At 40.6% G+C, this 9,796-nt stretch overlaps 2 long non-coding RNA genes across 2 annotated transcripts; one reads left to right on the top strand and one right to left on the bottom strand.

Annotated features, from left to right (window-relative positions):
- Positions 1-898: 898 nt before the first annotated feature.
- Positions 899-2,021, bottom strand: LOC138920877 (uncharacterized). The gene is made up of 2 exons (XR_011432825.1): positions 1,522-2,021; positions 899-1,097 (listed from the first exon to the last, which is right to left on the bottom strand). It is a non-coding gene; the product is annotated as an uncharacterized lncRNA (long non-coding RNA).
- Positions 1,928-5,383, top strand: LOC138920878 (uncharacterized). Its single transcript, XR_011432826.1, has 3 exons — positions 1,928-2,277; positions 2,382-2,506; positions 3,431-5,383. It is a non-coding gene; the product is annotated as an uncharacterized lncRNA (long non-coding RNA).
- Positions 5,384-9,796: the final 4,413 nt, after the last annotated feature.

The raw sequence follows: 9,796 nt of genomic DNA on the forward strand, positions 1-9,796 counted from the left end.
GTTACTGCACCCCAAGCCCTGTGCTAGGAATTGAAGATATGGTGATGAAAATGGTAGGTTTAGTTCTGGTTCATGACAGCTTATAATCTAGTGGGTATCGTGTTGCAAGGCTACTCTCCATGGACCGCTAGCATTTCTGCATGTTTTGTGAGCAGAAGCACTGACAGCCTTTTGTTCTGATTATCTTTTCAGGGATGTTTATGGAGAGAATAACCTTGAAAGAGATAGGGTCTCCTTCCAGAGCAGAGAGCAGGTTTGTTTGTTTCCACTAATGCCTCTCTCTGGGACAAAGTGTCGGCAGGCTTGCTTACAGCTGATTCTGAAAGACTGACATTTCCTAAACTTGGGATTCCTTTTCTGTAATGCAACCCATTGCAAGTGCATGTATCTCCTGGACCTTGTCATTCCTCCTCGTAGGAATTAGGACTCAGGCAGCAGTGAAAATGCTGATATTTTGGCTACAGCTATTGCTGTGAATAATAAACTGTCCTTTGTCTCTGATCCAGGAGTCTTTTGCCTTCTGCCAGCATCCAAACTCACTTGTTAACTTGCAAGTTGGATAAAATCTCAAATTCTTCACAATTCCTGACAATCATCAGGTGAACTGCCAGAAGTATAAAATATGTCTGCATAAACACAAAAATGCGTATATACATATACACACGTATCATCATGTATATAGAAAAAATGAAGATAGCTAAATGCTATAGCAACATTGTACAGCAGGATATGGTGGTAACAATCTTCTACTAATTTATTGAAGTGACACTAAAAAACTTAGAATTGGAAGCAAACATGAAAATCACCTATGAAAACTACTAGACGATGCTGAGAGGTCATGCTGGTATTGCCTACCACTTTTTCTCCTGTACATAACAGAGTAACACACACTGGTGAATAGTATGTACTCATGTAATACATAGTTTAATAGATGCATAAATGATTTATGAATACATTCATTAATAAATGATTTCTATTTACTGCTTGAAAATTTCCATAATAGGGTAGGTACTTCTGTGTGGGAAATCCAGTCCATTGCTAAACTCCTTTCTTTGGAAGTTCTTCCTTACTGTATTAGTCAAGCAGGAGAGGATATGCTGTAATAACATAAAAATCACAAAATATTAGTAACTGGCATTATATGATAAAAAGTTTATTTCTTCCTCACATCATCATTCAGTACGGGTTAGGAAGCTCACCTTCCTAGGGTATTTCTCCTTCAAGTGATGTCTCAGGAATTGGGGCTCGTCTATAATGTTGCTCTAACCAGGAGCAAAATGAAAATGGCAGCGTTATCTCTGCCAAATTTAATTTGAACTGAGATTTGATGTCTTAAACTTAATTCCTTGATTCTAATTCTCCTCTTGGAGCAAAACACAACAACAACAAAAGTTTACTCTTTTCCACATGATATGATAGGCATTGAAATACTTATTTCCCTTTAGCCTTTACTTTTTTTAGGCTAAATAATCATAATTCCTGTAATTAGGCCTCACATGAAACCATTCTCAGACAACGTACCATTTTGGTTGTTTGCCGACGGACACCCCTTCTTGCCGATCATGTTTACAGAGTATCACTGAGATCTGAGGTGGCACTTCAGGTATTACGACAGACAGACTGGAGCGAGCCTCATTTCCCGCGATTTAAACTCCAGAGTCCAAGGCTTCTAGTCCTTCGTAGTATCGCCTCAGAACTACAGGACACCAGGAAGGACAAATATTTTTAAGTATTAACTGGTTCTTGCCGTCCCTCATTCCGTTTTACCCTGTCACCTCTCCTCCATTTAGGCCACTAGACTTCAGGCAGGCATGCCTCAAGGGGGGTGGCAACTATGGAAACTGGAGAACAAATTCTTGGCTTTTAAGCTTTGAAAAAAGCCACACAAGAATACTTGAAGATCAAGTTTTTCCTGCCTCTGAAGAGATAAGAACTCTGGGTAGAAGTGATAGAGGACAGGGAAGAGCTGTAGAGGAAGCTGGCGAGCTAGACACAGGAGAAGGCACAGGAGCGCGGGTTCCGTCCCCTCCCTCCCCCACAAGTCGGTTCCTGAAAAGGGAGGAGGAGCAGGAGACGTCAGTCATCAGTGGAACTTGAAAGGACGCAGTACCCATGCCTCTGCCTTCGGCCTCCCAAGGGTGTCCCCACACTGTGGGAAACTGGGTAGAGATGGCTCTGTGGGTGTCAGGACTAAGACCCGCGGCAGCCACGGCCTAGCCTCGGTGCCGCAGCGCCACGTGGGCCGCGCGCCCTGGCCTGAGAGGGAACCTGTGACAGGTGCGTGGGCCCTCGCGTCGCCGAGTGTGCGCGCATGAGGTTGGGAGCGCCTGGAGTGACCGCATTTGCCTGCGCTTGACTGAGATGGCCTTTTCTGCTTTCAGGACTGAACGCTATGAGGAGGAATAAGTTGTGTCTTAGAAAAACACCGTCAACCTTTTAGCATTTCCAAAGACACAACTTAAAAATATTCCGCCAACTGCAGATGGTTTGCCCGTGAATGAACAAGGTACTGAATCTGTGTGTAGAAGACCTGGGTTTAAATTACCGCCTCAATGCATTTGGCCCCGTGATTGTTTCTCTTAGCAACAATTTTATCATAAAAAACATATATATATTCTAGCTTTCTCATAGGCAGAGTGAGGCTATTAAATGAGTAAATGCCTAGGAAATGGTTTAATAATAGTTAAATTTCCATAAATATATCACCATTGGTCTATTCTACCAGGTGGCTGTGCTCTTAAAGTTAGGATTGATTGACTGTAAGTGATTTGTTTTGGGCGTAGAGAGGCACTCCAGTTCAGCACATCTCAGATTTTACTGCACATAGGAATCACCCGGAAGATCTTCTCAAAATGTGGTCTCAGATTCTGCAGGTTTGGGCCACGGCCTGAGATTTTCACTGCTAACAAACTCCCAGATAATGATGATCCTGCTGGACTGCAGACCGCACTTTGAGGAACAATGCTCTGGTTAATGACCAATTTTTGCACGTTTCCTGAACTTGAATTAACAATTAATATTCTCTATTGAATCTCACATTGCCCAAGAATAGCTCCCACGTTTCTTTCTCTCTCCCATCTGTTCATGTCAAGTTCCTCATATTCTCAGCATATCTGAAGTTGATGATGTCATGATCTGATTATCAGATGTTCTGAAATTACTTTTACGATTTTTTTTTTAATATTTGTTATTATCTATAAAGAACATGGTGTGCTTCCAGGGAAAATATAAACAAACAGTTCGGTCCTTGAGAATTTATGAGATTTAATCCCACAAAGTTGGCAGCAGACATATCATTGTTTCAGTTATTCACTTTTAAGAAAACAAAATTTATATTTGGATGCTATAAGTGAGGAAAGTGGGCAAGTCCTAAGGCAGTGGAGGTACTGTTTTGTTTGCTTTCACTGTCTCTCTCTCCTTGAGGTTCCAGGAAGGTGGTGCATGTAAGGGACAGTTGTCACTCATGCTTTTGTCCCTCTGGAGAAGACCACTGTCACCTGGAGTACAGAACATCGTTGTAGACATTGGAGATGATGCTGTCTGTTCAGCTGCTGAGAAAGCTTGTAGACAAAAGACTGGGACTTCCTATGATAAAATGGGTAAAATTATCCAGAACTGCCAAAATTACACATCAACTTTCTTGAGCACCCACTGTGAGACATAGTATGCACACTGGTTAAGAGCTGGACTGTGGAAACAGATGGCCTGGGTGAGTAACGTGGAGCAAACCACTCAACACTTGATGCCTTGATTTCTTATTCTGTATAATGGAGGTGATTATTGCATGAACCTCATGAGGCTGTTGTGAGGATTACATGAGTTGGTAAATGGAAAAGTGCTTAAGACCTGCCAAGCCCATGGCAGGCTCCATATAAAGGTTAACTGTGATTGTTCTTCTTCTTATCATTGTTACTATTGTTACTTTGTTCCCTTACCCTGGTCAAGGTTCTGCTATGGCTACATACTTTCAGGAAGTCTACTCCTAAATATACCACCAGGATGGACTTGATTTTGCGGCCTCTGTAGCTACTAACACGTGAAGGATGTGCTGCTAGAATTTGTAGTTACTGGAGATGATGTATATTTCCTGAATTCTCAATGGATCTTGTATTTTTCAGTTGTACTACAGTTGTACTACACTAAGGAGACTGCTCACATTAAAATCCTTAGGAAATAACAAAAAAGCATTTTCAAAAGTGTTACTCAACACATCCAACATTTTGACATTATTCTATGAAAAGAGACGTGTTTGAAGACCTATAATTTACTCATCAAAAGAAAGGACTGAAAATAAGGCTAAAAAATAATGAAAGGTATATTTTCTATGTAAAGTTCACATAAAAAATCCTTAGCACCTGTGTTCTTCCTATTTGGTGTTCAAAGAGCCCAAAGCAGTAACATTTATAGATTAACAATCCCACAGCATTCACCAGTCACAGGGAGAGTCGTTCAGTTCAAATTCATGTCAGCAGGTTTATATGGTAGCTACCTTTGGTGCTGTGTGAGTCACAACAGAAATTTCCAGCTCTGACTTTTCCGTCATGGAATTTAGCTTTTTATCTTTTCATAAGAGAGACAATTATGATAGTTGAAGTGATCAAGCAAAATAAAGAGCAATAATAATAATAATCACAAGCAATCAAGTCACCAAATACAAGGAGCAGGCAATACAAATCATGATGGTAGAAAGGAAATTTGAAATTGAAATTTTCAATTTTCAATTGAAAATTGAAAACCAATTTTCAAATGTTAAGATACACTTCCTAGAAGAGGTGCTCCTTATAATGGGCCTTGGAAGTAGGTGGGTTTCTGAATATGTTCCAGGCATCTACAGCCACAGGAACCATAATGTTAAGAAATCCTCTCTAGTGGCCTATTTATACGATGACAATGAAGTGAAAGCTGGGATGCAACTAAATTAATTTTAGGATTTGAAGATACATGCATACCTTGTTTCTGGATCAAACACAACACATGAAAATCTGGCAAAAACAAACAACACAACAGAAGAGTAATTTTTTGGTTTCATAAAAGTTCTTGACCTTTAAAGTGGTCCAAAAAGTTTTCCTTAAATGCAAAGCCTCTTCTGTGCTTATTAAACATAAATTAGTTATAAAAATCATGATTTACTCTTGGTGTCCCAGATAGACACCTCTTGTACAAAGTGAGTACAGCCTCGGTGCCACTTTGTGCCTCGTGATTATGGGAAGTCATGTGGGATAGCTTTTCCTCTCTGCTTTCTCTCTTCAGAATGAGAGTAACATGGGCCTTTGGCTTCATTTATCCTAAAATATTTAAATCAAATTATAAAACTAATGTATTAAAAATGAGAAATAAATTCAAACCAGATTGCTCTGGCTGCTGTGATTTATTAGTCCAATTGGTCTTTGTCTGTGGCTAGTTAGCCTGGTGGGTTGGAACACAGTGCTAATGATGCCAAGCTCAAGGCTTTAATCCTCCCTGGCCTACTTAGCTCTGTTCCATTCCATGGACAGAATTGTGCCCATACCCAGGCCAGCCCTCATGTGAATGTATCCCACTTGTCAGAGGCTGACAGAGACAATGTAGTTAGATAAGCCCAGATCGCCATTGCTACCAGGAGAACTAGCAGAGAACAAACAAAAACTCAAGGTACACATTGCACTAATGGTCTGTCATTATCTTCCATGAGGACAAATGACCCTATTTTATGGTTAAGTACATACTCTTTGCTGATCCTTTAATACAGGCTAAGAACTGTCCTGACATCTCTTCAGCTCATCTTCCCCAACTTGGATTCCTCTATTATTAAATCTCTGTAAAATATATCAGATGAGGAGTACTATGAAATCCTACAATTCCAGCCAAAATTGCTAAAGGAAAACAAGACCAGAAAAAACTGCAGAGAGAACATATTGACCGTTTCAGGAATACATGCCAGTAGTAAGTAACGGTACTCTGGGGGTGGGGGTGGGGGGGTGGGTCGCGCCAAACCTCCTGGGAGTGAGAAACTTGCGAGGCAGGGCTGCCATCAGCTGTGTGTCTCTGCAGGGTCACCCGAGATATTTAAAATCTCACTTATTAAACAAACCAAACCATGAGGATTAAAACTAGCTTCATTATTAATTGTAAATCGATGAAGCTTCACCCCCGGAACCTTTAAATGAGGCCTTCGACTTGTCACTAGCAGCATGGCTTTACCCTGAAGTCCTGTTCATGGGAGTAAATAAGTCAGGGAAGGTGCTACTTTGCTGAAGGTGGAAACTCAGCGGGAAAAATCCACCACCTTGAATCAGAGTTCAAATGATAGCTCTGTAAGGAGCACTGCCGAAGAACTTCTTGCACGGATGTTTTTCAAACAGCCCACGGAGAGAATGCGCTGACTGTTACAGCTTCCCCGTTAAATCCTACCAGGCTGAAGAGAATAGCATAATGCAAAACATAAGAGGCATGTGTCATGCATAACTCTGCCATTCCTACGCCCTAGATTGTCCTTGAATCCACAAGACTGGGTGGTTGGCTTGTCCATTTTTAGATCAGAACTCTTAAAAAGACTTCCAAATTATGTTTTTAAAAAAGTTTTTAGTTTCTCTGAGATAGGTCCTGTTCCAGATTTGCCTTCCACAATTTGCCGAGGTAGGTTTGTGGCGGGCAAAGACGGTAACATGTTGGAGTCAATATGGTTCAGGTTTCCGGATGGGCCTTATCAACATTATTTGTTAATCCTCACAGAAGCCCTGTGAGTGTGACTATCTCCACTTAGATATGAGAAAACTGAAGTTGAGAGTTTTGTCTGAAGCCAAGGTTTTGTTCAATTCATTCTTCATGGGAGTATCTGAGGGCCCAATGGTGACTGATTTTACTAGTCATCCCACAGCATGCCAGCCTCTACCCTCCTGGTGAGCAAGTCTGCTGCCCACTGACTTCTCTGATCACCCTCTCCTACCTAGCCTTCTATCCTGGCCACCTGGTCACTCTTCCTTACTCCATTCAAAGTCCCCGTTTCCTGAAACTAAGGCTATGTTTCTGGTAATATCAAATGCTATTCAATTTTTCATAGATTATGAAAGGAACCAAAAAGAAGAGAAAAAATTAAACAGAAAAGTACTTTTGAGATAAAGTTGTCAATTCTACCCCAAGAGAAAATTTTGAACCTACTCCTATAATCCCTTGTAATTAATTTTTCCATTGAACTTGGGGTTTTTAGGAACTCTTTATCTATTCCAAACCAATTCTTAAAGCTGGAAACACAGGCTCAGCAGGAATTTTAGTTAAATTGACCCAATAGATAAATAATGGATCCAGGAAGCTTTCTCTCAGGCTTGTCAACTCTTTGGTGAATCTATCTTCTTACCTCCTTCACTCAAAGATGTAAAGTTACATATATATATGGACCATTTCATTAGATTTAATGTCCATTTATTATTAGATAATATGATATAATAATAATTTTTTAAAAACACAAGTGTTTTAGAATTAGACCTGGGGTCAAATCCTGGCTAAGCCACTCATCAGCTAGGTGGTCTTTAAAATATTTAATTTCTCTAACCTTCAGCTTTTTCATATCTAAATGGTGTTACCAACTCTTTCATAGGATTATTATGAGGATTAAATGAGTGAAAGAAAAGCAATTTGGTCTATTGCAAATTCTCATAAAATGTGAGTTCCGTTTATCATCATCTTCCCCATAAAAGCACAAAAATCACAAACACCTGGTCTATATAAACCTCCTTCATTATTCTTCATTCTCTCCTAAAAGCACATGCTCTGTCATCTAACAAGTCTATAACCTACATTTTAGCTGGTGAAATCTACTTTTAAACAAAAACTATCCCTACAGCTGTGACTATGTTGAATCTCAAAGGAAACTATCCCTAAATAAAGCATAAAGTCATTACCTTATCGAACAAATATTTAGTGAATAGTTCTTAGGTGCTCTGATATGGTAGCGCATGAAACATACATGCTTTATGCCTTCATGGATCATAATGGGGAGACAGGAAAAAAAAGTTGAGAAAAACCCTGTATTTCAAAATATGGTAAATACCAGGATGGGGGCAGGGGAGCGGGGGTGAGCAGGCTGTCGCTGGAGAGAATAGGGGGTGGGACAGGGTGTACTTTAAACTGAGAAGTGCCTTTTGGGAAGCATGCTTAAGTTAAGCCCTAGAGAGTAGGTAGGCCAAGTGTAGGGGGAAGAATTTTCCTAGTAAATGGGGCATTCAAAGACTGAGGGAGACGGTTCATTGTACCAAAGCAAATGAGTGGATGACGTGTGTGCTAGAACAAAGTTGCAGAGTGGACAGGAGGAAATGGCTAGGTGGTTGTGGAGATAAGCTGGCAGAGGCGGAGAGAGAGGAGAAACAGAGAGAGAGAGAGAAAGGGAGAGAGAATTTATGATAAGCAAGTACTGTATTCACTATTCAACTCAGTGGACATTGAGCTAGCCCAAAGTAAGAGTAAGATGAGAGACAGAATCGACTATTCTTTGAGTTGGTCTAAATTCCCACATGCCTCTCTCACTTTATGTGTTTATCTTGCCAATTTGAGTATGATTTTAGCCCTTAAAGATTAACATGTTTTTTAAAAGACATGGCTTCTAAACATGAACCAATATTTCATCTGGTGGTCAACCCAAGAAAAGGCAGTCTTTGCAATACTGGAGGTCAAATGGTATTGAACTTGCTAAGACACAGTATATGTGTATCCAGTTCATTGTGGGGGATTGAAGAAATTTTCAGTAATAATTTGGGCTGCACATGGTTTCATTTGCTTTCTTTATCAACTTTAGAATCCCATATAAGATATATCCCCACTCTACAAGTCTTGGACTCTGGGGAGTGCTCTGGGCTGGAGGCTAATTTTTCTGAGTTATTTGCATATAGAGGTGATTTGAAGATGGATGAGATCTCTTAGGATGAGGATAGAGTAAGATGAAAAAAAGGCCCAGGTCTAAGCAACTAAGAAATTCAATATTTAGTGTTTAAATAGAGGAGGACTTGGCAAAGGAAACAAAGAGTAGCCAAAGTGTAAGGAAACAGATAAGACAGAGGGATGTCATGGAAGGATGTCAAGAGAAAAGAGAACTTAAGGAGGGATTAATCCACAAGGTCAAAATTTATGAAGCATCAATTAGGATGAAGTTTGAAAAATGAACCTTGAACTTGTTAACATGTCCATTCCTGGTGACCTTAATAAATTTTGGTGGGTGATGGGGCAGAAATCTCATTGCAAGTGGGCCAAAAAGTGAATGGAAGGAAGAAAGTGGAGTGAATTTGAGAGATTTGAGAATGGTGGCGAAGACAGGAGGCCACAGTTGCAAGAGGACATCGTAAGCACACCAGAGAAACACGAAAGCTGCTGGGCATTGAGGATGGCCCAACTAAGGCAAGTGATCCCAAAGGTCAACTGAAGGAAGTGGTCTTATTGCTTTACATGTGAGTTTTGACCTTCTGTTTTCACGTCTATTCCACTGATATTATTGGCACCACCCTTAGATCCAGGCAACAAGAGTCCCTCCCTGGCCTCTGAGCTTTGGAGAACTCCTCACCGGCCTTCTTCCTATTGTGCCTCTCCTCATAGGAATCTGTAGGACAAAGGGGGCATGTGCAACCCAAAGCCCTCCCATTAGCAACCCCTCCCCCATTAAACTATTATATCAGTTTTCTATTGCTGCTGTGACAAATTACCACCAACTCAGTGACTTAACACACTGCAAATATATTGACTTCTAGTTCTGGAGGTCTACAATGGTGTTAGCAGGCTGTTTTCCTTCTGGAGGCCCTAGGGGAGTCCACTTCGTGCCTTTTCTAGCTTCTAG

The sequence above is a fragment of the Equus caballus genome, chromosome 26 (assembly GCF_041296265.1).
Source record: "Equus caballus isolate H_3958 breed thoroughbred chromosome 26, TB-T2T, whole genome shotgun sequence".
Taxonomy (NCBI): Eukaryota; Metazoa; Chordata; class Mammalia; order Perissodactyla; family Equidae; genus Equus; species Equus caballus.